This window comes from Geotrypetes seraphini, chromosome 1 (genome assembly GCF_902459505.1).
Source record: "Geotrypetes seraphini chromosome 1, aGeoSer1.1, whole genome shotgun sequence".
Taxonomy (NCBI): domain Eukaryota; kingdom Metazoa; phylum Chordata; class Amphibia; order Gymnophiona; family Dermophiidae; genus Geotrypetes; species Geotrypetes seraphini.
Window position 1 is genome coordinate 261407124 of NC_047084.1, and position 27347 is coordinate 261434470.

Sequence of the window (27347 nt, forward strand, 5' to 3'; positions counted from 1 at the left end):
CCTGCAGCGGCCCTTCAGGCCTATCACCTGTGCAGTGGTCCCTGACTATTCCTGTAACCTACCTCAACTCCTATCTGTACCCCTCAATCCCCTTATCGTCTAGGAACCTATCCAAACCTTCTTTGAAGCCCTGTAACGTGCTCTGGCCTATCACAGCCTCCGGAAGCGCGTTCCACGTGTCCAAGTATTCCATACCATTTAGAGGTAACACCTTTGAGGGGAGTAATGGTAATACTTTGAAGAAAGAGCCGAGGTGTAATCTTTAATTTTTGTGTTTCTGGAAATGCTGCATTGACACAGTGTTTTAGTTGCAGACATCTGCTAGATTAGTCATCTGGTAGGTTATACTTTTTACATATTTCCTCAAAAGTCATCCTACTAACTTCTTAATGCCGTTAGAAAAGAATGTTTTTGATTGAGCATGAAAATATGAAAGTGAGGAAACGTTTTGAAAAACTTTTAAATATCTTACTATTTGACCCCTTCCAAGTGAATATCATTTGGATGACTCCAGGTCCTAATCATCTAAAAGGATTATAGCACATACTGTATCTCAATTTAATACTTAATATATTTACTGAAATCTGAGGTGGATAATCAGACATTGCAGTAGAAATGAAAAATAGTGCCATTATTATTGCCCTTTTAAAGTTAGGTAAACTAAGGCACAGGAGAGACTTCCCCAAGGTCACACAAAGAATGAGCATGCATCTTAGTCACCTCAGCCTCATAGTTCAATGTTCCAACTATCGAACCCCACCTTCTCACTATAAAAACAGCCGTTGTAATTACATAGCACATCTCTGAGACCTGATTTATCTATAAGCCATAAATTTTCTAACTTCTCACAAAAAAAATGGAAGATTGAGACGCAGCAGCTTTATTTCTCTATAGAAGCAGGCCAAGTATTTGGCAGTAACAAAGACACAGCTAGTGCTCCAAAACAGCAGGGCAAAACAGTTCTGCTTTATAAAATAGTGAAATTTTTTTTATTCTTTCTCTCCATGGTTCATGTAGAATATACTTCTTTGGTGAAGGAATAAAGAGAAGTAGCCAGCAACAAGCAAGCATTGTAAGAGACCACATGCACTGATCCTTTGATGAAAGCCTGCACATTTAAATTTCATTTTTAGGCTACTTTAATTTGGGTTTTCTCTTGCCTCTTCAATGTTTTGGGTTTTTTTCAGGCTGTTGTGCATTAGAGCCTCATACTGTTCAATGGGATCTGGTCTTGCTGACAATTTGCAGACCATTCATTTCACATTTCTTCCTCACATAGCTCTCTTGGTAAAAGGAACTGATCTGTTTTACAAAGTTCTTCTGCTGGGATGTTTAGATTTCACACCTTATCAAAGAAATTCAATTTAATAAAATAATATGTAAAGCCTTTTTTTTATACTGAAAAAACTTTTATAGAATTGTACAGTACTATACACGAGATCTTATAATCCTGGTGAATTCTGCAAGTGCAGAATTTGTACAGAATTCCTCACCCCCTCAGGAAGTATAGAATTCTGCACATGCTGTGCAGAGTTTAATGCAGACACAGGAAGTAGAGGAGGAAGTGACCTGCAGCACTTCCTCCTCCTGTGCTGTCTTATACCCGACTGTGCTATCTGGCACTGCAGAATTACACCAGGAGCAACATGATTGCATATATATGTAGATGTTTCCAGGGCTCTAGTTTGGATGGGACAGGATCAAGTACACACAAATATTTACACCAACCTTGGAGCAAGTGTAAATGTATGTGTCAGCATTTCCATGCTACAAGAGCTGTTTCTGGGAGCCTGTTTTATAATTTTATTTCAAATGGTAAAATGCTTGAATTTTCACAGTTGCAACATAAATATAATCTTAATAAATCAGAAAGTTTTAGATGGTTGCAACTGAAGCAGGCCATTCAGGCGGGGTTCCCTGACTGGAAAAATCTTAATAATCAATATAGTATGGAGTTCCTGTGTTTTCAGGCAGACTTCTTGGGTCACCAGGCCGCCCAGTGGTATAAATTATTAAATGGGTTTATTAAAAAGAAATTAAACACTGGTTTAAGAGACATTTGGAGCATTGAGATTAAGCATCAAATTACTGCATCTCAATGGCCACGAATTTGGTCTTGGAGGATGAGATGTACAGTGTCAGCATCTATGAAACAAACTTGTTTTTTTCTGTTACATAGAGCGTTATGGACCCCTGTTCGGTTACAAAAATTGGATAGCTCTAAGTCTAATAAATGTTGGCACTGTCATCTAGAAGTAGGGACTTTAGATCATTTATTATTCTATTGTCCATTTATTATGAATTTCTGGAAATCAATTTGGGACCAAATTAATTGTTTATTAGATAACCCAGTGGCATTATCATGATACGGTGCTATTTGGTATGGCAATGAGAGCAAAAAGTCAGATTTCTACAAAAAATAACAAATTATTACTCATAATGACTGGTGTTGCCATTCAACAAATTACACATAATTGGAAAGATTGGAGTAGATTAAATTATAATTTTTGGTGGAATTCTTTATGTCATATTTATAAAATGGAGAGATTTATTGCAATACAGTGGGGTTGTTTTAGGAAATTTCAGGATGTGTGGGAGCCATTAACAAAGTATTGTACTGATTAGATGAGTTTGTTTCCCTTAAATTTACAAGTTTAGTAGTGAGGGGGGAGGGGGTGTTATTTTTATTATTACATATTCTACAAGATATTTGATCATATGTTAGGAAAGGATGGGAAGGGGTGATAGAGTTTATGATTTGTATCATTGCTGATTATTAAGTGATGTATTTATTGTTAATTTGTTTGAACATTTGTCACACTTATTCTAAGTTTGAAAATAAATAAATAAAAGGCTGCTTAAGTTGCCTTCATAAAACTGGTTTGCAATAGGCACCTGTTAAACTTATGACATAGGAGGACCTTGCCAGACTAGCACAAAACCGATTTCTTTTTAGATCCACAATTCAACAAGTCGCTGGGACTTGAATACGAGTCAATGGCACCTAACAACCAGTGGCGTGGTATTGGGGATGTGGTTCGCCCCAGGTGCAGTCTTCCTAAGGGCGTGGCCCCCCTCCTCTCCGCTCTCCCCTCCCCGCTCCTCTCCTTGTTGTGCGCACGTGCCCCTTGCCTTCCCCATACTTTTTTTACTTCCCCAGCGCAAGTTTGCGGTCTGCATCAGTGCTCTCTCTGATGTCACGTCTGGGACCCGCACCTAAGAAATGATGTCAAAGGGTGAACTTACACCGATGTGGGCAAGCTGTTCACGCCGGAGAAGTCAAAGTGGTATGGGGAAAGGGAAGGGGGTTTGGCGTGTAGCAGGGGGTGGGGAAGAGAGCAGGGAGAGGCACTTCCACCCTTGGCGCTGCTCACTCTTACTACGATACATTGTTGTCTTGCTATATAGACTCTTAATGGGCAACTCTGCCTTTTGCTGCAGGAGATCACAGAAAAAAAAATCAAAGCAGGATCCAAGGAAGTCTGTGAATAGATGAAAATCTGAAACAGAGATAATTTTAAAAAGACTTTCCATGACCAATAATATAAGATGAGTTCTTATCAGGCGGCTCTTTGGGATAGGGAATATAAAAATCTCTTATTATGCTCTGTGTCCTATTGTCACTTTCGGAAGCAATTGAAGACACATTTTTATTAACTAATCAAATGGTGTTTAATTTTTATTATGTTTTTAATATTTGTAATTTAATCCTTCAACAAAAATGCCCTTGACTAATCACCCTTATACCAATTGATAGACACTATAGTGTGAACATAAGAACATGAGAATTGCCACTGCTGGGTCAGACCAGTGGTCCATCGTGCCCAGCAGTCCACTCACATGGCGGCCATTAGGTCAAAGGAACTTGTCTAACTTTGTCTTGAATCCCTGGAGGGTGTTTTACCCTATAACAACCTCTGGAAGAGCATTCCAGTTTTCTACCACTCTCTGGGTGAAGAAGAACTTCCTTACGTTTGTACAAAATCTATCCCCTTTTAACTATAGAGAGTGCCCTCTCGTTCTCTCTACCTTGGAGAGGGTGAACAACCTGTCTTTATCTACTAAGTCTATCCCCTTCATTATCTTGAATGTTTCGATCATGTCCCCTCTCAGTATCCTCTTTTCAAGGGAGAAGAGGCCCAGTTTCTCTAATCTCTCACTGTACGGCAACTCCTCCAGCCCCTTAACCATTTTAGTAGCTCTTCTCTGGACCCTTTCGAGTAGTACTGTGTCCTTCTTCATGTACGGCGATCAGTGCTGGATGCAGTATTCCAGGTAAGGGCATACCATGGCCCGGTACAGCGGCATGATAACCTTCTCCGATTTGTTTGTGATCCCCCTCTTAATAATTCCTAGCATTCTGTTCGACCTTTTCGCTGCCGCCGCTTATTTCTCAGACGGCTTCATTGACTTGTCGACCAGTACTCCCAGGTCTCTTTCCTGGGGGATCTCTCCAAGTACTGCACCAGACATCCTGTATTCATGTATAAGACTTTTGTTATCGACATGCATCATCTTATACTTATCCATGTTAAACCTCATTTGCCATGTAGCGTCCCATTTCTCGAGCATGTTTATGTCACGTTGCAGGTCTTCGCTATCCTCCTGATTCTTCACTACTATGAATAACTTTGTATCATCTGCAAATTTAATCACCTCATTCGTCGTACCAATTTCCAGGTCATTTATAAATATGTTGAAGAGCATGTGTCCAAGCACTGAACCCTGCAGCACTCCACTTGTGACACTTTTCCAGTCCGAGTATTGTCCATTTACCCCCACTCTCTGTTTCCTATGCTCCAGCCAGCTTTTAATCCATGTGAGTATTTCACCCTCGATTCCATGGCTTGCAATTTTTCAAAGTAGTTGTTCATGCGGAACCTTGTCGAATGCCTTCTGAAAATCCAGATATACATGGTCGACCAGGTCACCATTGTCTATCTGCCTGTATATTCCCTCGAAGAAGTGCAGCAAGTTCATCAAACAAGATCTGCCTTTGCTGAAACCGTGCTGGCTGGTCCTCATCAGACCATGTCCGTCAAGGTGATCAATGATGTGGTCCTTTATCAACACCTCTACCATCTTTCTCGGTACCGAGGTCAGACTCACCGGTCTGTAGTTTCACGGATCTCCCCTCAAACCTTTTTTGAAGATCAGTGTAACATTCGCCACTTCCAGTCTTCTGGAATCTTTCTTGATTTGATCGACAGATTGGCTATTAGTTGAAGCAGTTCAGCTATAATCCCTTTCAGTTCCTTGATGACCCTCAGATGGATGCCATCCGGTCCCAGAGATTTATTGCTCTTAAGCCTATCGATCTGCCTGCATACCTCTTCTAGACTGACCATCAACCCTGTCAGTTTCCCGTCTTCATTTCCAGCATATAGCCTGATGGGTTCCGGTATGCTGTGTATATCCTCTTCGGTAAATACAGATGCAAAAAATGTGTTCAGTTTGTCGGCGATGGTTTTGTCCTCCTTTAGCACTCCCTTTATTCCATAGTCATCCAATGGCTCCATCGCTTCCTTAGTGAGTCGTTTCCCCTTAATATATCGAAAGAATGGTTTGAAGTTTTTTGCCTCCTTGGCTATTTTTTACTTGTAGTCTCTTTTGGCCCCTCTTACCACCTTATGGCACCTGCTTTGATGTTATTTGTGCTTTTTTCAGTTTTCGTCCATTTTTGACCTTTTCCATTCCTTAAAAGAAGTCTTCTTGTCTCTGATCACTTCCTTCACCACTACAGTGAGCCACGCCAGTTCTTTGTTATTTTTCCTCTTGGATCCCTTGTTGATACGCGATATATATAGATTTTGAACCTCAGTGACTGTGTCCTTAAAAAGGGACCATGCTTGCTCTAGCGTTTTTACAGTGCTTATCCTCTTCTAGTGTATGATTTTCTTTAACCCTATAATAGTAACTGTGCTTTAATAGATATTTCATAGGGAAAAGGTTACCTCAAGTGCTTGCGGTTTTAGATCAAGTCTTATCATACAAGCCTAATGCAAGCTATCTTTGGTACCTTTTTATTTTCCCTTTTATTTTTGACTAATTAATTTTTTTATTTTTTTACTATTCATTTAATACAAAAAAATTTTTCAAAACTAAGCACCGGGAGAACACACAAACTTTTGGCGCGAGCATATAATTGTAGCAGCGGGTGAAAAGAAAGGCTTCTAATATGGGCAAAACAGCCTAAGGTGCGGATGTATTCCTGATGAAGCTCTGGGTAGAATGAAACACAGCACTACATGCTACATGCTAAGCTTGGGAGAAGATCACAATCCCAGCTTATTGTGGAGTCAAAGCTAACCCCCTCTGTGCTCTCGCTGTGCTAAAAACCGCTAGCGTGGTTTTGTAGAAGAGGGGGGTTAGTATAATATTGAAGAGATTATAAGAAATAGCTTGACAGTCCCTGGATTACTAACACAAAACAAACAATAATTTAATAGAGACACTTTGCTTAGTTTTGAAAAAAAAAAAGTAATTAAATGAATATTAAATAATTAAAAAGTAAATTAGGCAAAAATAAATGGGAAAATAAAAAGGTAGCTTGCATTAGGCTGGTTATGATAAGACTTGATCTAAAACCGCAAGCACTTGAGGTAACCTTTTCCCTATGAAATATCTAATGAGGCACAGTTACTATTATAGGATTAAAGAAAATCATATACTAGAAGACGAATAGACCACACTCTACATTTCTCCCTCCATATTCGCTGTGATAGGGGATTAACAGAACTGCTTATACAGAAAAACCGTGAATAACTTTTTCATGTGTTATTCACTGTTTTCTATTATAAACCATCGTGAATATAGTGAAATCGTGAATGACATGGTGGGAGACCTGCCAAACCACAATGAAGAAAGTGCTGGGAATCAGCGATTTTCTCTATAAAAGCCTGGAATCAGTGATTTCTCTATGCAAGCTGATGTAATTTGGGGGGAGGAGCCAGCAAGCTAAAAACCGTGAATAATCGAAACTGCGAATGCTGAAACCACGAATACGGAGGGAAAAGTATAGTGTCTATTAATATTTGTAAAGCATATTGAACTTACCGGCTATGCAGTATAAAAATAATCTATTATGTTATGTTAGAATGTTCTGTATTATGTATGTTGCTCTGTAACCTGTTCTGAGCTCGTCTGGGAGGACAGGCTATAAAACCAAATAAATCAGAAAGAGTTGCATAAAAGGGAATAAAATCTTTCTGCAAATCATATTGCTTCTACAGTTTTGTAAGCATTTAATTTCATAGAGGGGAAAAATTTCACAGAAGAAAAATATTCAAGCAAAAACCTGTATAGGAACCATAGAAAAATGTTGTTTTTTACCCTGAAAAGGATTATATTGAAGTATCACACAATAAAAATATTTTTTTTAAAAAGCTCCCTGGTTCTTGCTCTCCTAATCTGGCAAAATAAATTTGTGCAGCACTCACAGTTCAGCTCTGTACAATGTGTTTATACTGATCAAATAGCACACATCAGGGAGCCATGAAGAGGTAAAAAGTAAGTAGCCATAGGGGACAAAGACACCAGCCAGCTGTGAAGAAGATAAAGAGACACTAAAATGTCATAAAGAGCTACAAGAGAGGAAAGGAGACAGTGCAACCTAAGCAAAATGCATTTAAGTGCTCTTCAGGTGCTCTGACAAATAGATTGAGCCTTAATTGCTTTTAATGACTTTAGGAAGGTAATAAGAGGGACAGAGGTGTTCAAAATCTAAGTAGAAATAGCTACATTAACCTGCAGACCTTAAAAAGAAAATGGACTATTATTTTCCCTTTGACATTTCAGATTTTCCTAGATATATTAAATAAACTTCTATAAGTTAATGAATACTTTTTCATAAAAATCAATGTCTTGATATTTGGTAATATAATACTTATCAGAAAAATGATCTCATTAAGAGAACAGTTTTCAAAGACATTTATGCAGTCAAAGAGTGATTAGACTGTTTGAAAATTGCACTCTGTGGAGACTGCTGGCAGTACACAAGTTATTCCACAATGCATGTAACATAGGTGAGGGAACTGGAGCCAGCCCTCCTGCTTCTTCATCCCTTCACAAATAAAACACAAGATACCTCATTGAATTTACTAGGGCTGAAGTTTATTGCAACACATAAAACCTATCTGGACTTTTTAAACACTGCATATCTTATATACCGCTGCTCCACATTATCTAAGCTTTGGATCCTTCCTACCACTCAACCAGGCTCACTCACACCATGAACCATTACTATATAACCATTATACTATGCAAGGTAGAATACCACAATTAAAATATGTGTGGGGATTTGAACCCATGATCTCTGGAAGATGAGCAAAGGGCTTTTACTCATTGAGCCACAGCAGCTTCCACTAATGCCTTTCTTCTCACATTTGATATGAGAGCTTAGGAATCTGCTAAGCTATGATTTTCTCAGATATTTTCACCTTCACATGTCTAGGATTACTAAGCTCTCGTATCGGATGCGAGGAAGAAAGACGATAGTGGAGGCTGCTGTGGCTCAATGGGTAAAAACCCTGTGCTCATCTTCCAAAGATCATGGGTGTACATATTTTTTTAATTTTGGCATTCTACCTTACAGTTGCACCTTGATGATCTCATAATGAGGTCAGCATTGTGCAGCTGCACACCTCCATTTGCAATGAAGTAGAAGCCATGCTAAGGTCTGTATCTGTTTTTTCTGTTTTTTAAGTTTTTGCAAATGAAGTTATGTATGCAATCTATATATTTTTTCATGTGCTTTCTTTGCTTTCAAGAATGAGCTGATTGGAGCACTGTTTAGTCAGAAAAAAGGGTAGCTTTTTAGCATGAAACCTAAAGCTGTGTTTTTTTCAGTATAGAGATGTTTTCCTCTAATTAGCAAATAACATTGCTGTTAGTCCACAAAAATAGAAGGTTTTCATGCAATAAATCTTTTTTGATGTGCCTTGTTTATGTGGTGCCATATTAAATGTTTTTTAAGCTTAATAAAGCAAAAATAAAAACCCGATTCTCTAAAGGTTGTCTCAAAATTTGGACGTCTAAACAGTGCTGAGCACGATTCTACAAAGAACCCCTACCTTGGACATCCAAACTGTGCCTAACTTTAGACGCGCTTTGCAGAATCAGGACCTAAATGTCAAAAAAGCTTGTCATAGATGATGGTCAAAATAGGACAGGTATAGGACCTACTATGCCGGAGCCATATGTACATATAGCTGTAGGATAGGTCAGGATTCATATTTAGATGCATATGTACAGTACTACTTTGGTATGACAAAACTAGAGAAAACATGAGACACTTGCTTTCAAAGAATTGTGGAAACCACTCCAAAGTTTTGCATAATGAAAACAGAATTTTTGATGATGTATTTAACTAGTAAAGGCTTAAATGTGTAAGCTTGAAATCTTTTGGTGGCTCTCAGAGCTTTCTCATGGTCACATTGTGGCCCTTTACATGAAAAAGGTTGGAGACCACTGCCATAGATGAATCTAGCAAATGCTGCTGTAGAAGTGAAATGCTCCCTTCCAGGCTAAAAGAGATTTGATGCCCCAGATATGTCTTAGGTGCACTGTCTCCCATGGCATTTCAAGAAGGCCATCCCTGGACACAGTTTGAACCCTTACTCACTGCATTAAATAATTATCCATTGAGCCTGCAAAAGATGATGACCTGGATTAAGATTTTAGACCCAGGTTTTGCTCTTTGATTTGCCCATCTCCAGTTAAATTATAAAACCACGAGGGGAAAAAGTGAGCAGTCAACCGTTATAACTGGACTGCCATCATCTACCCTGTAAACTCTTATTCTGATATTGTACACTGCCTAGAATTGAAAGGCAATGCAGTTTATAATTTTTAAATAAATAAATAGAGCCTTGGTCTTTATACCCAGTTCTCAAGAGACACCAATGAGTCAAGTTTTCAGGATATCCATAATGAATCCATGGAAGATTTGCATATTCATTAGATATATCCTGAAAACGTGACTATTGACAATCCTAGAAGAATGGGAGTGAAAGACAAGATTACTTTGTTTAAAGAAACAGAATAAATGCCTAGATGAAAATTCTGCTCTACTTTTGCATTTTCTTTTTCTTTTTGTTAAAATTTTCATGTTAATTGAAAGCATTTAAAGTAATACTTCACTGCTTCTTTGACAAACATTCAAATTTCATGCATCATAAATTATGATCCACAATTCAAGTGCCTACAGTAGGCAGCCTAGAATATTTTAATCTGAGATTCCACATGTTTATTGAACTACATGGTCACAAACTGTTTGAACTTAGATGATTTGGAAATCTCTCTCTCTCTCTCCTCTCTTTCTTGAATTCATTTTAAGTTACCAAAAGTCAAAATATTATTCAGGCTACATGATAGATACTGGAAATGCATTCTTGCATCCAATACTGTACAGCATGTTCCTGGCAATGAGGGTCATTTTTCAGTCTGACAATAATATTTGGTACAGGTTAGATTGTTTCCAATTAATGATCCATTTGCTCTCAGCAAAAACATACTGTACAGATGCACTTTTCAATAAGTTGCCCAGATGAGATTCATTTAAAATTCATTGACCTTATTTTTTGCAAGGATAATTTTGTGGCTTAATTTTCTCTATGTGCAATGATATCACTTTAAAAATCTTATTTGGTGTTAGCCTGTGTTCTTCTCAGCAAACAGACCTGTCTTACAATATCTGCTGGGCCTTATGAAATCTTTCAGCCACGGGTACCATTCTTTCTTTCCACTGTGGTGCTGCTTTCAAAATGGTGAGTGTATTCCAGACATGCTTCCTGAATCATTGATACCTTCAGCCTACATGCTTCTTCTGAGGAGTGTGTGGCACAATGGTTAGAGCTACAGCCTCAGCACCCTGAAGTTGTGGGTTCAAATCCCATTCTGCTCCTGGTGACCTTGAGGAAGTCACTTAATCCTATCACAGTTTTTGCACTGCTGGTTTTTTGGTGTTTTGAACAAGTCACTTAATCCCCCATTGCCCTAGGTCAGGGGTAGGCAATTCCGGTCCTCGAGAGCCGAAGCCAGATCAGGTTTTCAGGATATCCACAATAAATATGCATGGCATAGATTTGCATCTCAAGGAGGCAGTGCATGCAAATCCATCTCATACATATTCATTGTGGAGATCCTGAAAACCTGACCTGGCTCTGGCTCTCGAGGACAGGAATTGCCTACCCCTGCCCTAGGTACATTAGATAGAGTGTGAGCCCTCCGGGGCAGATAGGGAAAAATGCTTGAGTACTTGAATGTAAACCACTTAGGCCATAAGTGGTGTAAGCATTCTCCTGGGAATGTGTCACTGAGTGTGATCAAGTAAATAAATATCGTCAGGATTGCTGGTATAAACACTCGTGGACCATCACCAACAATTTAAACTGAATTCTGTCTTCAACCACTGTAACTTCCTATAGAAAGGTGCTCTCAGGCGAGGATTGCTCCTGCTCACATGTGCTATGAGGGTTAGCATGTTTATTTCCTTCCCTACATTTGGACTGCTTTTGTGCATCTTCCTAGTCTCTGGATTCATCTGCTGTTGATGACAAGGAAGGTAAAATTATGCCCTTACCTGATAATTTTCTTTCCTATAGTCACAGCAGATGAATCCAGAGCCCTATCCTGTTGCGGGGTTTGTCGCTCTCAGGCGCAGTTTGGGCATTCTCAATTTTAAAGCATCAGTGGTTCAGGTAGCACATGTGAGGGAGAGATGTTTCATATGTCTTATATGTTTTATGTGCTTATTTCATCTGCTATGAGAAGACCTAAACTGGTTGTCCAGGAGGCTGTGCATCCAAGACATACCTGAGGACAACTCAGTGTTGTCTATCTCCACTTGCTGATTGATGGATATAATCCCACTAGTCTCTGGATTCATCTGCTGTAACTAAAGGAAAGAAAATTATCAGGTATGTACATAATTTTACCTTAGTGGCGTGAGGAGAGCATACGAGCATATTCCACCTCAAAAGTTTAAATAGACAGAGGTGTGATTTTGAAGAGTATCAGCCCCTGAGGAAACTTACCAGTGAAATGGCTGGGTAGCCATCAGGCTATAAGTTAAGTGCTCTTCTTTATATGAATTATTCCACCACATCAGGGTCAAAAAATTTTTTTTACCTGTACTAAATAATGAATGCTGGTACAATACCGATGATGAACACTTCACCCCAGTAAGGACACGAAGTACAATTTTAGAAGTGTCTTGGGTGTTTGAGGTCTTGGGTACAATCTGAATTCTGCACTGGTTTGTTCTTAGCCAGTTGTCTACCTATAGTCCTGCCAGTGTGTGTGTAGGTGGGGGAAGGGGGGTGCTGTTTCACTATTACATTTTCAATAGGGAGGGATAGGCAAGCTTGCAGGACTCCAGGGAACCTGCCTGTCTTTAGTGCTTGAAAGCAAAACATTGAAGCACCACCCTCCACTTGCAGCAATTGAAGAACTCCTGCTCAGCCTAGAGGGAACAGGAATGTACTCATATATGCATCAGAGGTACCAAAATTATCAGTTAGGTGCCTAAGTGTGCTTAGCACTATTTTATAATATCTCTCTTACCTAAGTGATATAGACGTAAGTCACGTAACTGCATGAGGTGTACGAAGTGCCGCTGAAAAGTTCTCAGCCCAGCCAAGAATAGAATGATGTGGAGCCATGAAACTTACAAGTTATTCCACACATTTCCTGACACTTTTCATTTCATTGAAATACAATCCAAAGTGTCAAGAAAACAGTGGAATAACGCGTAAGTTTCATGGATTCACATCATTCTCTTCTTGGTTGGGTTGAGAACTTTTCAGCGGCCCCTTATATATGTGGGTGGAGCATGGCAGATTATGAGTGTGTTACCAACCTACATACTTAATTATAGACTGCTATACATCACAATAAAGTCTAACACCATATTATCTGAGAAGAATGAAGTCCCTATTTTCATCTCACATATAAGACCCTACTATGATGGTCATTTTAATATAATGAAATACCCTGGCATATTCACTGGCAAACAAAATTATGTAATGAACACAGATAATTTTCACTGGAAAACAAAATTATGTAATGAACACAGATAATTTAATTACAAGGATTGTACAATGGCATAGCAAAATTGGTTTAATTTCCCTGAGAAGCAATGTTACATTTTATAATTGACTTGAGCATAATGAGAACGAGTTATTTGAAAACAAACTTGATCAACACACATTTTGAGTGGCTAGGCTGGTTAAGTGGCCAGAAGATGAATTATAAAATACAAATGCAAAGCATTCTCTAAAAACATTCTCATTTGTTCTTTTGTGCTGCAGTTAAAAAAATTGTAAATCGTTATGCAGGTATTAATATTTATATACTTAAATTGTTCTAGACAACATATTACAGATTACAGAATATCCAACAAAATTTTCAAGCACACACTTGTTTTGAAATCTGTATTGCAACCATTACATGTATCACAATCTGTAGGACACAATCCATTACAGTTTACAGTTTATTAATTTACTCATGTTTAAGCCCATTACATTAATGTGTGCTAGAGTAGATGTCTGTCTGTCTGTCTGGTTTTTTTCCTTTGTCTCTCTCTCCTTGGACACTGTCTGTCTATCATTCTTTCTGTCTCTGTCTCCCTGGCCCCCTGCCTGTATTTCTCTGTTGCGCCATGCAGGCCTGTCTCTCCGTGGCTCCCCTTCCTATGTCCATAGTGTCCCATCCTATGTCCTTAGTGCCCTCAGTGCCTATGTTCTTTGTGCCCTCAGTGCCTTTTATGTCCTTATTGCCCTTTCTTACGTCCTTAGTGCCCCCAGTGCCTCCTTCCCATGTCCTTAGTGCCCTCAGTGCCCCTTCATATGTCCTTAGTGCCTCCAGTGCCTCCTTCCTATGTCCCCCTCACTGCCTTCCAGACTTTGACCCCCAAAGCCAGTCTGCCTGCCTGCCTCCCATCCCCCGTGCAGTAGAACCATTGAGCAGCATCTTTCAATTTCTACCACCCCCCATTCCCCCTGTAAAGTAGAAGCCGGCATTTTTATTTCACTCCCTTCCTCCCATCCACCCTGTGCAGTAGAACCGGTAAGCAGCACCCCCCCCCCCACCCCGCAACTACCGCCCTGTGCAGCTGACCCCATTGACCTTCCCATCCGCCCCTGCCACTGTGAGACAATCTACAAACCTCCCGGCACCAGCAGCGTCCCCAGCATTTTAAACACGCAGCTTCGTGGCCTTCTACTGCCGATTTTCTCTGCCGCGTTTCTGTTTCTGATTATGTCATCAGGGACGTGGCAGAGGAAATCAGCAGTAGAAGGCCGCGAAGCAGCGTGTTTAAAGTGCTGGGGAAACTGCTGGTGCTGGGAGGTTTGTAGATCGTCTCGCGGTGGGAGGGGCGGATGGAAGGGTCAGTGGGGTCGGCTGCACGGCGGTGGTAGTGGCGGGGGAGATGGAAACATGCGGAGGTTTGTGGTCATATTGCGGTGAGAGGGACGGATGGGAGGCTCAACGGTGGTTTGGGGGTGGTGGGGGGGGTCAACGACGACGAACTGCCTTCCTTCCTTACAGTGAGTGAAAGGGGGGGTCGAAGCGCGCATGCGCACTCTTGCCGGCCATGGACATACGGATCACAGAACACGCAGGTAAGAGTGCGCATGCGCGCTTAGGGTTTTATTATAGTAGATATTCTGCCTATTAAGTAAGTGGATTTTTAAAAAAACCTATACATAATCATAAAATCAATTAGCACAAACATCAAATTAAAACCATCATACACAAAACAAACAGATAACCAAATAGTTATGCTGCCTACCTGAAATAAACTATAAAATACTTGCCATCAATACCAATGGCTATACTCACTGCCTGTAATTAAAAAAAACAAATGTATTTTCAGCAGCTTCTTGAAAACACATTTACTGCCTCTTTTACAAAGCCGCACAGCAACAGCCCCGAAGTGCTTTAAATCTCTATGGGCTTCGGGCCCGTTAACTGCTAGCGCAGCTTTGTAAAAGAGGCCCTTAGTATCTTTCAATCTCTTGATCTGTACTAGAAGTCTATTGCACAAAATTGGCCCTGCCAATGAGAAAGTTATCTGCCTAGTTTACTCAAAAAGATTTTCCTCACTGCTGGAATAGTAAGCCTAAAAGTGCCTTCAGACCTGATAGGATGATAAAGTCTGAAAACCAAACTCCAATAAAAATCAGACTCGAGAGGCTCCTGAGAAAATTAAAGTATCATGGGATAGGTGGCAAAGTTCAGTTGTGGAGTAGGAATTGGTTATCGGATAGAAAACAGAGGGTAGGGTTAAATGGTCATTTCTCTCAATGGAGGAGAGTAAACAGTGGAGTGCTACAGGGATCTGTACTGGGACAGGTGCTATTTAACTTATTTATAAATGATCTGAAAATTGGAACGACGAGTGAGGTGATTAAATTTGCAGATGACACTTTAGTGTTCAAAGTTGTTAAAACACATCGGATTGTGAAAAATTGCAGGCGGACCTTAGGAAATTGGAAGACTGGGCATCCAAATGGCAGATGAAATTTAATGTGGACAAATGCAAAGGGATCCACATTGAGAAGAATAACCTTAATCACAGTTACCGGATGCTAGGGTCCACCTTGGAGATTAGCGCCCATGAAAAGGATCTGGGTATCATCATAGACAATATGATGAAACCTTCCACCCAATGTGTGGCGGCGGGCAAAAAAGCAAACAAGATGCTAGGAATTATTAAAAAAGGGATGGTTAACAAGACTAAAAATGTAATAATGCACCTGTATTGCTCCATGGTGCGACCTCATCTGGAGTATTGCATTCAATTCTGGTCTCCTTATCTCAAGAAAGATATTGTGGTGCTAGAAAAAATTCAAAGAAGAGTGACTAGAATGGTAAAGGGGATGGAACTCCTTTCGTATGAAGAAAGACTAAAACGGTTAGGGCTTCAGCTTTGAAAAGAGACGGCTGAGGGGAGATATGATTGAAGCCTAAAAAATCCTGAGTGGAGTAGAATGGGTTCAATTGGATCGATTTTTCACTCTGTCAAAAATTACAAAGACTAGGGGATGCTCGATGAAGTTACAGGGAAATACTTTTAAAACCAATAGGAGGAAATTTTTTTTCATTCAGAGAATAGTTAAGCTCTGGAACACGTTGCCAGAGGTTGTGGTAAGAGTGGATAGCATAGCTGATTTTAAGGAAGGTTTGGATAAGTTCCTGGAGGAAAAGTACATAGTCTGTTATTGAGAAAGACATGGGGGAAGACGCTGCTTACCCTGGATCGGTAGCATGGAATATTGCTACTCTTTGGGTTTTGGCCAGGTACTAGTGACCTGGATTGGCCACCGTGAGAATGGGCTACTTGGCTTGATTGACCATTGATCTGACCCAGTAAGGCTATTCTTATGTTATGTCTTATGTATTAGATGTTTCATTGACTAGACTATTGCTTCTCACTGAGGCATGCAGTGGTTTCTTTGCCGTAGCCAACCCATCTTGTTGGAATGTTCTTACTGGAGAATTCAGACCCCAGGAAAAAGACAAAGCGTTAAAGGTCAATTCTATCAATTGGTACCTCAGTCTAGGCACCTCAATATGCTAATTCTTAATGGCATCTTAATACCAAAATTCAATGTACAATACTAGTGTATGAACAGCACTGGCATGCCTATGGGCAAGCATGCCCTCTTACAAAATGTCAATGGCAAGTGTAAGTAGGGTGTAGTTTATATACTGCACGCATAACTGGGAGACATGCTTATGGTCTGCCTATACTCTGCACATATCTACTCCCTCTTGGAGTTAGGCACTACCCTATAGAATACTGCCTATCTGTCAATTTAATGGTGCCTTGACACACATAAGTGGCACCTACTTCTAGCCATGGCTTAATAGAATTGCCCCTTAGTTTTTAAGTAAGTTTTCAAAGATGCTGTTTAATGATCACTCGTATTATATGTTGTCAGTTTTAATTATTTGCTGTTTATTTATTTTTAATGTTTGTGCTTAGAATGTGCTTGATTTCTATAGCTGATTATTATACTGTATGTATGATGGTCTTACATTTATATATCAAGCAATAATATGTAATTTTATGATCTTATTTTTATTAATACTACTACTATTTATCATTTCTATAGCACTGAAGGGCATACTCAGCGCTGTACATTTTGACATTAAATAGATGGGCCCTGCTCAGAAGAGCTTACAATCTAACTTGGACAGACAGACAGTATGACATATAGGGTAGGGGAAGCAGAACCCAAGGAGAGAAGAGTTAGGAGTTGAAATCAGTCTTGAAAAGCTGGGCTTTTAACTTGGACTTCAACACTGCCAAAGACAGAGCCCACCATAGGGATTTGGGCAGTTTGTTCCAGACATTCAGCGCAGTGAGACAGAAGGATAGAGAGGAGGAGAAGGGCACATGTAGGAGGGACTTACCAGTTGAGCGGAGCTCACAGGGAAGAGGGGACATAGGGGGAGTTAAGTGAAGACAGATAGTGAGGGGCAGCTGAGTGAATGCATTTGTAGGTCAGTAAGAGGAGTTTGAATTATATTTGGAAATGGATGGGAAGGCAATGAAGTGACTTTATGAGCGGGGTAACGTGAGTATAGCAGCTCTCATGCAATATGAGTCATGCAGCCGAATTCTGGATGGAATGAAGGAGAGAAAGATGGCCGAGTGGAAGACCTGAGAGCAGTAAGTTGCAGTAATCTAAGCGCTAGGTGATGAGGGCATGTACAAGAGTTTTGTTAGTATGCTCAAAGAAGAAAGGTTGGATTATTAGAGAGAAAGAAGTGGCAGGTTTTAGCGATATTTATTTATTAACCCTCCCTTTTACTAAACCGTGATAGCGGTTATTAGCACAAGGAGCCGCACTGAATGCTCCACGCTGCTCCTGACGCTCCTAGGAACTCTATAAGCGTCGGGAGCAGTACAGAGCATTCAGCGTGGCTCCCTGCACTAATAACCACTATTGCGGCTTAGTAAAAGGGGGGGAGGTAATTTATTTATTTACTTTGATTTCTATCCTGTTCTCTCAGAAGCTCTGAATGGGTTACAAAAGGATATTCACAGTAGATTACAAGACGAGACATTCATGTTAGCAAGAACAAGAAGGTGAGAGGAATTCAAAGTAGAATTACAGAAGAAGTCACAGTAATTAAGAAAAGTCTAACTGCAGGACAAGGAGTTCACAGGAAAAGGGAGAATAGAGGAGTCCGATGCATGGTGCTTTCCGTTGAAGATGCTTTTCAGAAGGTCATCAGCAAGTCCTGTGATCTTATCTGAGTCAGCAGTTGGTTCCATAGTCGAGGGATGAAGTGGCTATATGAGCGTTTCTGTGCAATTTCCATTTGGAGAGATCTTCCTGAGGGGATACATAGTCGTCTCTCCGCTTCAAAGCAGAGGGGGTGGGTGGGAGTGTACTGATGCACCTTGGATGTGATGTAGGCTAGGGTAATGAGGTGGAATCTTGTGTACGCCATTACAAGGGCCTTGAATATGCAGCATTTGTTGAGTGGTAGCCAGTGTTCAGTGTGGAGAGCTGGGGAGATTATGTCGCGGTAGTTGAGGTCATATAGGAGGTGGATTGCAGAGTTTTGGACTCGCTGGAGGCGTTTGAGTTCTCTGGTGGTAATTGCATTAAATATGGAGTTACTATAGTCCATCTTAGAGAGTACATAGGCTGTAGAGGAGTTGGGCCACGTCAGGTCTAGAAATGTATGGTTTGTTACATTACATTACATTAGTGATTTCTATTCCGCTTGTGCCTTGCGGTTCTAAGCGGATTACAAGTTAGAAGACTGGACATTTCCAGTAGCATTGCAGTACATATAATCAAGAATGCGTTAAGTTACAATTGTTGTTCTGGACTTTCTTAGTTGGTGCAAATAGTAGAAAGAGGTAGAGACCACCTGCGAGACATGAGCTGAGAGGGATAGGTGGCCGCCAGTATTACTCCAAGGCTTTGTACTTGGTCTTTTGCTGTCAGGAGGGTGGACTCCCAGGATAGTATTGGGCAGGTGAAGCTGGGCAGAAAAGGAGAGGGAGGAGTTAAAGATGATCCCCGAGGTTGCAAGTAGACAAGATAGTGAGGATGAGAGTGTTGTCTAGAGACAGAGAACGGGGGAGGTGGGTTTAAGCGGGAAGATGAGCAACTGTTTTAGCCATAGTCAATTTTAGATGGCGGTGAGACATCCAGGCAGCAATGTCAGGCAGGCAGGCTGAGACTTGGGTCTGGGTTTCAGTAGAGATATCTGGTACGGAGTGGTAGATCTGGGAGTTGTCAGCATAAAGGTGATACTGGAAACCATGAGAGGACATCAGCACTCCAAGTGAGCAGGTATAGATTGAGAAAAGGAGTGGACCCAGGACAGAGCCTTGAGGTACACTAATTGATAGTGGGATGGTTATAGAGGAAGAACCACCATTGCATACACTGAAGGTGCAATGGGAGAGATAGGAAGAAAACCAGGTGAGAGCAGAACCCTGGAATCCCAGCAAGGACAGCATATCAAGGAGTAGGCGGTGATCAAGTTTTCAAGTTCCAGGTTTTTATTAAAATTTGATTCTGTTGCTTATCAAGTTTCTAAGCGAGTTTACAATTAAAATGTAAGGGGTATCAAAGGTGGAAGATAGATTGAGAAAAATTAGAATAGAGTAGAGGCCTTTGGATCTGGCCAGGAAAAGTTCATTGGAAACTTTAGGTGGGTCTAGTAGGTTTTGGGGGTGTTTTGAGGGGCTCACCATGTCCTATAAGAGTGTTATGGTAAAATGTTTATATGGCACCCTTTTTGTGAAGTTTGCAGTAGTGCCCTGTAAGGTGCCCCACTACTCTGTTGCCATGTCTAGGTGTCCAGTCCGTCACTTTGCTGGCCCCTCCCACATCCAAAAGGTCCTTTATAGGCATTTTTGACTTGGACAAATTTTTGGACAATAATGGGGTATAAAGATAAATGACTTAGCGGTCTGGGTGATCAAACAGCTAGATGTACAGTTAGATGACTCTCGAAAAAAACAAAATATTTTGGATATTATTTTTCAAGAATGGAATTTAGACACTGCCGACTTTGGGTGACTAGCGACTTAGGCCCAAAACGGACTTAGACATTTCTTTCGATTATGCCCCTCTATGTTCATTAGTATATACAGCTTTCTAGATGTTTCCCCTTTTCCCATTTCTATAAAAGTATATATTCAATAGTTTACTTATCTGAGGATTTTTACTTACCTAGGTGACCTGGAGTCTTTCTATTGCTAGGTTTCAATTTGTTAGTATTGTTTTCTCTGATAATCCTAGTTTAAAGCTCTGTTCAGTAGGTTAGACAGTCTACTGAAGAACCCGCTTTGCCTCTTCTGTGATTGGTGGAAACCATTTCTGGTTCAGGAAACTGAAATACTGTAGTCTTGATTACATCATCTGCACAACCATTCATTCATATTCAGACCATGACTCTCTCTGTCTTGATCTGTACCCTCAACAGAAAGGATTGAAGAGAACACCTATCTGCTTCATCCTCTAACTCTGTCCCCAATATTAAGTTAGCTGAGACATCACCTACACGTATTTGTCGGTCTCTATTTTTATATGTCTAGGTGAGCTAACAGGGTAACCTTATTATTCTATTTAATGTGTTCCTCGAAACTAAGGGCCTCTTCTATCAAACTGTGCTAGCAGTTTGTAGTTTGGTGAGCTGTGCTGAATGGCCCGCACTGCTTCCGACACTCATAGGGCCTCTTCTATCAAACTGCATTAGCAGTTTGTAGCACGGTGAGCCACGCTGCTCCCGATGCTCATAGAGTTTCTATGAGTGTCGGGAGCAGCGCGATCCATTTAGCGCGGCTCACCGCACTACAAACTGCTAGCGCAGTTTGATAGAAGAGGCCCTAAGTAAATTCTGTGGGCAGAAAAAAATATCTTTACTATATAAATGTCAAAAAGATGGATATCTTCTTCTCAAAAAGCTTTTCATGAAGAATTAATTTAATTGTTGGAAATTACTGCAGAAATGTAAGCATCCTGTTCGCTCTGTAATTATTCCTACAATCATCAATCAACATGTACTAGCATGATCCTTCATTTGATTTTACTACTCATGGAGACAATAATATATCATTACCATACATGCAATAAATTATTTTGATTCGCTTAAGTTGTACACTTAATTTCCACAAAAGAAAACCAAAGAGCATCTGCTGCTTCCCACGGAGTCTTATTTTCGATCCCTGGTATGCATTACAATTTATATGGAAATGAAAGCCACTTGAGCTTTACATGTAGGTTCTTGTACCAGTCTGTTGGCATAAAAATGCAAAAGCTGAGTGAATCTTTTTACTTTATATTGCATGCCTGAAAGAAGTTAATTTTTATTTATTTACTTACCGTACGTACTTTGCAGTTTTCTTCTATTTATTTTTTTTTTTTTTTTGGGGGGGTAGGGGAGAGTTCCAGTTCAATCACAACCAGGTCTGAGATCTTGTGTCATGAATCTTCATTCACAATTACCTGGGGATTTTTCCCCTTTTTATATATGCTCTGACAGTCACTTCCATGATAGTGCTTCATTGAGGCCATCCACAATCCTACAATCATGGACCCTAAATCCACCCACAAAGTGTCACCATTACATGATCAATTCATTGATGGATTGATTTATTAATGGAAAACCTTTATATCGCCAATCTAAAAATTCTTTCTCTCTGAAATTTCCAAAATCCAGTTATACACTAAAATCAACCTGACATTGAGCGATAATGACTTCCTCTCCCCCCGCCCCCTTTTCTGGAGTTGTTAGTGCAGTGTTGGTAGTATTTGTGTCAGGGATCCCAGCTAGTATATAGGTAACTGCTCAGTTTGGGACCCCTTTAAGGTTAAACAAAAGAGTATAAGATAGGTTTAATAGTGTTTATCCTTTTGTATTACAAGAACTACTAGTAATAATCCAAGAACATGTCACATCCCCCTTCTCAAAGAATACCATTGGCTTCCTGACAAAGCCCATATCGAGCACAAGATACTGACCCTTACCTTTAAAACACTCCATTACAGTCTTCCATACTATTTCACAAATCTCTTAATTGCATACAAAAAGTCTTATCTTGCGATCTATGGATAGCCATTGAATATCCATCCATCCTGTACATATGTCATGACCTTCTACCACTTGTCATTCTGCATTCTTTTCCATTGTACCTACTCTTTGGAATTCTCTCCTGTTAGAACTATGGTCTGAATCCTCATATGTGAAATTTTGTTCTCTTTGTTCTCTATTCACTAAGGCATTCTTGGGAGATCCTTGAACTGTTTGAGTTTTGGACAGTCATGATGTACTGGGAATTCTTTTCCTCTCCTATTTTTATTGTAGTTTCTTTCTGTTTTTTAATTTTATTATAAATCACCCTGATGCTATGTGAAGGACGGTATATAAATCTTTTAATAAACAGAAACAAAGCAAGACACATAAACAAGAGCCAAGATAAGTCTGGAATCCAGGCACATTGGAGCATGAATGCTCTGACACAAGAAACAAGGAAAACAAGGCATAAACATAAAGCAATTAGCCCAGAAACAGCTCAGAGGCAGTGCAGAATTTCTCCAAACCCTCTAGGTTGGCCTCAGCAGTGCTATTCAGGACAGAAGGCACAGGTGCAACACACCTGGCAGAAGAGACCTGGCATAGCTATGCTTGCAGGCATAAACAGAACCAGACTTTGCCCAGCTCCTCTATGCCTATGTACCTTCGCATATGGATTATCACAATACATTCTTCAATGGCCTCACTGCTAAAAAAAAAAAATTGAACCGTCTTTGATTACAGAATGCGGTGATCCACCTCTTTAAAAACCTTGGCTTTTGCAACCCTGCCTTGTCTGCATTACGCGCAGCGCACCGGCTACCTATCAACAAGCGCTATGCCTTCAAGGGCTTTGTATTAGCATCCTTAAAAAACACACTAGATTGGCACATTTAAATCTTCAAATAAAAGTTTCTTTATTATTCCATGCAGATTTTGACCCATGGTATAATAAAGACTTATTTGAAGACTTAAAATTGCTGATCCGGTGTACCTACTTTCTCATCCATACTTTTGCTAGATTTGCTTGAAAAACCAAGACCAAACTTGACTAGAAAGGATCAGGAGTTTCTAAAGCACAACTCAGAGTCAAGGCCTCCGAAACATGACCTGGAGTCATAGCAGGAACTGAAGACTTTGAAGCAATGATTAGACCTGAGACAAAAGTAGACTCTGGAGTACAGATTGGATTGAAAACTAAACATTAATTCTTTAGAGCAAGACCAAAGTCAAATCTAAATTTGCAGTAGTTAATAAATCCCCCCAAAAGAATAAATTAAGAAATATCTTCTGACAGTCAAATGCAGTGATCATTTATTATATGGTCACTAATACAATACAATACAATGGTAATTTTATATACCTTGAGAACCAGAAGCTCGCAAATAGTTTTCAATAATGAAAAACTACATTTAGTACTGAAAATTAATTACATAAAAAACAATAAAATAATTTAACTAAAAATACAATGCAAGAATACAATTTTTAAGGTTTTAATTCAAATAGCCAAGTTTTCAATAATTTTCTACATCTGAGATAATTAGGTTCACATCTAACTACTGATAATAATGAATTCCATAAGAAAGGAGTTGCTAAATTAAAAAGCTATTGTTTAAGAACCAATGATCTATTCTGTACAGAAAGTAGTTGTAATTTATTCAAATGAGTAGTCTAAGAAGATACTAAGAAGGGACTATGTGACACAGATCTGAGATATAAACAGGACGGTCCCCGTATAAAATTTTAAAAGTCAAATAAAAAAATTTAAATTCCACCCTGGCTGCTACAGGTAAACAATATAACTGATAACGCAGAGGGGCAATACTGTTGTATTTTCTTTTATTGAAAATTATTTTGGCTGTTGTATTTTTGTAATAGCTGAAGCCAAGAACAAAAATAATTTAGGCATTGCAAAATAAAAGAAATGACAATAAATAATCCAATGTAGAATGGATTGCAGCTGAAACTAATTTCTGCAAATTACCTAAAGAGAGCATAGAGCGTATCTGATGCAAAAAAGTGTAACTGACCAAAAATTGAATTTGTCAAATGATTCAGCTGTGAATGGCCTTCCAAACAAGAGTCCAACCATACGAGTATACCATACGGACTATAAAGAAATCATACGAGTATACCATATTGGACTATAAAGAAATCAAATTACCGTGTTGGTTTTAAGGTTGGACAGGGACATTTCTTACCACTTACCCAATGAAGAGAAGTTTTATCAGTATTTAACTTCAATTTATTTGTGGACATCCACTAGTTTGATCATGATCATAGTTACAATCGGAGTTTTCTTTAAGCTTCCATTTACGAAAACTGTAGGCCATTTTGTCCTTTTAATCTGACTGTGTCTTCATTATTGTTTTCTCAGCTGATTAAAACAGAAAGTTTCTTCATTGGGTCATTAATTACACATTTGTTGAGAAAGTTTTTATGGATCATTCTTGTTCTCATCAGTTTCTTGTAGTAATGCCCATGTAATAGTTCCTGTGCTGTTGAGTAAAATGGTTTACAAGAGCACAATTTCTCCCAAAGGAGCTTTTATAGATGTTGATGTGCAGCAAAACCTAGGTTTCTTTGAATGTGATAAAGAGCTGAAGACAACATATGTTGAGCTTGGGTGGTGCTGTATGTGACACCAAGGGAGGCCAAGCTCTCAAAGTACTAGTTACAACATGCATCAAACCATTCAAAATGATACCTAAACACTTTTTATGGTTTGCTGTTATTGCACACTGGTGCACAATATTTAGTAATAAAATGTTGTAAAGCCATTCTTGCACTTCAAACATTGTCGCATCTGATCATCATGTACTGTCTGCTAAAGTGTGACTAATGATTACCAATTATTTTGTTGTACCAATTGCCTTTTGTAGATGTTCATAAGTCAGGCAACAGTCTAAAGCCACTCTTTAATAGTTAGACAACATGTTATTCCTTAATTAATTAATGCAGAAGGTAACTTGCTTGTTTTTCATTTTGCTAGTTTGCTACTATGATGTGAAGTAGAGAGAATGATCTTGTGTGAGTTTGGCATAGCCAGCATTTTATTGATTGGGACTGAGCGAGGTCACATTGAAGGCAGGTATGTAATAAACGAGTGGAGGAGCATAATCAAAAGAAACATTAAAAGTCCAGTTTGGACATAGGGCGCTAGTCACCTAAAGTCGGCAGCGGAAAATGTCCATTCTCGAAAAGTACATCCAAAATATATATTTTTTTTTTTTAAATCGTCTATCTGTATGTCCAGGCATTTGATTGTCCAGATCACCACTACATCTATCTTTATACCACATTTTTGACCACAAATTTGTCCAAGATTGAAACATCCAGAACAAGACCGTTTGGACATGGGAGGGGCAGGCATTGTGATGGACTGGCCACCCAGACATGGCAAAAGAGTAGTGGGGCATTTTACAGGGCACTGCTGTGAACTTCATAAAAAGGGTACCACATAAACATCTCACCAGAACTCCCTTATAGATTATGGTAAGCCCCCCTAAAACCCACCTGTCTATAACCTCAATAGCCCTTATGGCTGCAGGTGGCACCTATATGGCAGTACAGTAAAGTTTTGGGGGTTTTGATGGGTTCACATATTCCACAATGAATGTAGTGGTTAGAGTGGCTTATGGGCCCTGAGTCCTCCTCTCTATGGTTCACTAGCCCACCCCCCAGACTACTTAAGCCACCTCTGTACAGCTCTACTAGGCTTTCCTATGCCAGGTGCTGAAGTTCCGGAGGCAGATATGTATGTTTTTATTCTGAATTTGTGGGGGTGTGATGAGGTCAATGAACATGGGGTGTGTGTGTGTGGGGGGGTCTTTACTTTGTCCCTGCAGTGATTATCTGGTCACTTTGAGTACCTTTTGCGCACTTTTATGTGTCTTTACATCATCTAACTCACAATGTATAAGTTCCATCTAAGCAGTCTTGTCAAACCTTCGATTATCCCTGTAGGACGACTGTCTAGGTTGGCCCACATCCAGCCCTAACCACTCCTCCAAAAACGTCCCTTTCAACTCTGAGCGCACAGTGGGATTCAGAGGCCTAAAAGGTCCTTGGATATATCTAAAAAGCCATTTCGATTATTGGTACTTGGATGACCTGTCTTTTAGATCGCCCAAGTGCCAACTTGGACAGGATTTTAGACTTATTTAATTTTTGATTATGAGCCCCATAGTGTCTATAGCCAAAATATATGCTCCTTCCCTCTTCTCGTAAATCAGAGCACAGAGATACTAGATTATCAAATTATTAGGGTATTGTTGATTCCAGTGCAACAGGTGTGTCATTCTGTTTAAATCTTTATTGATTTTCACAAACTTTGATAGTGCAATACAATTGGTAAATCATAAATACTGCATATAACACACTAATAACTATACAATTATTACATTAAACAGTCATTTACTCCCATCCTCATCTTAATTATTAATACAATGATACATATGATATGATTTCAATATTATAATTAAATAATTTAACTCCTCAAAGTACATTTCCCTCCCCCCCACCCACCCATCCTCCCTGGATATGTAAAGAAATCTAATGAAAAGGGAAGAAACATGACCTTTACTGTAATGCAACAAAAGTAGTCAATGGACTTCATACATCATTAAAGGACTTACTAGTCCACAAACGTTCCGCCATCATTCTTTCATACTTATATGTGGTACACACATTTACCCACCAAAAAGTGTAATTAATCCTGTCATGGTTCTTCCAATTATGTGTGATCAGTTGAACAGCTATTCCCGTCATGATCAGGACTAAGCGACTTTTATACTTATCTAAAGTAGGCTTAACATGTAGTAACGTACCACAAATTACAGCTTCATAGGTTAAGGGAATAGATGACTCAAGAATAAGATTTATTTGTCCCCAAATTGACTTCCAGAAACTAAGTATCAATGGACAAAAATATAGCAGATGATCCAAAGTCCCTATATTAATATGACAATGCCAGCATCTATTAGATTTAGAATTATCAATTTTTTGTAATTGAACTGGGGTCCAAAAAATCCTATGTAATAAAAATAACCATGCTTGTCTCATAGATGCTGACGCTGTAGGTGTGTCATTCTGAACAAGTGGTTATCTCCCCATAGGCGTGAGCCTCTGCAGAAGGAATCCACTCCAGATTTTTTCTGGACCCTCCCTATTTCACTGGGAGCTCTACTGCCATCTACAGTTTTTCCTTTCTACACACGAGCTGGAAGGCATGTTTCTGTTCTGGTCTGTTCTTTTCTTTATATCTTTCCCCCATAGTCCATGATAGG